This window comes from Frankliniella occidentalis, unplaced genomic scaffold (assembly GCF_000697945.3).
Source record: "Frankliniella occidentalis isolate FOCC.00 unplaced genomic scaffold, Focc_3.1 Scaffold132, whole genome shotgun sequence".
Classification (NCBI taxonomy): domain Eukaryota; kingdom Metazoa; phylum Arthropoda; class Insecta; order Thysanoptera; family Thripidae; genus Frankliniella; species Frankliniella occidentalis.
In genome coordinates, this window is record NW_026267259.1 from 274,547 (window position 1) to 275,906 (window position 1,360).

Sequence of the window (1,360 nt, forward strand, 5' to 3'; positions counted from 1 at the left end):
TTCTAGCTCAAAAATTGGCTTTTTAAAAAATCAAAAACTACAGGTCGCAATATATATTTTTATCAAATATTTTTTTATGGGTTCCTAAGGGGTAACTCGTTAAAGTAGAGCCCTATGGGCGAAAATTTCGTCCGTCTGGCTCTATCTTATACCGTTTAGGTGCCTTGGGGCATTTCTTGGCAAAAATGAGGGGAAAATGATCAAATGGTCGATTTAATCGTTAAAAGGACTTCATTTCCAAAAATTGTATGTACACTCCTATTACCCCGTCTCGCGTGTCAGCGCCGCAGGCCTAGCAATATGTGCGCCAGGCGCGTCGCAGCGTAACAGTGTTTCGTGAGATATCGCGAAGCCTGTTACGCGAGACGTGGTCTGGCGTACATATAGCTAGTATTAACTGAGCCTCAAATGCAGGCTCCGGCAAGGGTAAAGCATGTGTGGCGTCAGGCGTCATTAAAAGATCATCATATGACCAAGTAGACAAAGATGCGCAAGGCAAATGAACTCGTATGTGCTAATCCGTTTTAAATTGTGTGTGTGTAAGAAAATTGTCAGCGTCTATTAAATTTTCTATACATGTGTGGTGGTAGTATGTGCCTCCTGGACACGTTTGGGAATTTTCCTATACATTTGTGGCATAAAACCTATTCGTTTCGGATATTTCCCATACAATCTTCACGTATGGGGAAACTCCTATACATTTATGGGAATTTTCACGTCCCATACGACTTATAGGAAATTTCCTATACATGCGTATGGTAAAATTCCCAAGATTCTTTACAGTGTCTGAGAAAAAACATAGAAATGTTTTGCGGTCATTGTCGTGTAAAAAACTCCCTCTGGTGCCTAAACGGTTTAAGATAGAGCCATGTGGACGAAATTTTCTTCCAAATCACTCTACTTTGATGAGTTACCCCTTAGGAAAGAGTAAGAAATATTTTACTAGCTATATGTACGCCAGACCACGTCTCGCGTAACAGGCTTCGCGATATCTCACGAAACACTGTTACGCTGCGACGCGCCTGGCGCACAAATAGCTAGGCCTGCGGCGCTGACACCCGAGACGGGGTAATAGGAGTGTATATACAATTTTTCGAAATGAAGTCTTTTTAACGATTTAATCGCCCATTTGATCATTTTCACCTCATTTTTGTCAAGAAATGCCCCCTAGCACCTACACGGTACAAGATAGAGCTAAACGGACGAAATTTTTGCCCACAGGGCTCTACTTTGACGAGTTACCCCCTAGGAACCCTTAAAAAATATTTGATAAAAAAACATTTTGCGACCTGTAGTTTTTGATTTTTAAAAAGCCAATTTTTGAGCTAGAATGCTCATCTTCGAACTCGATCTGTCTTTT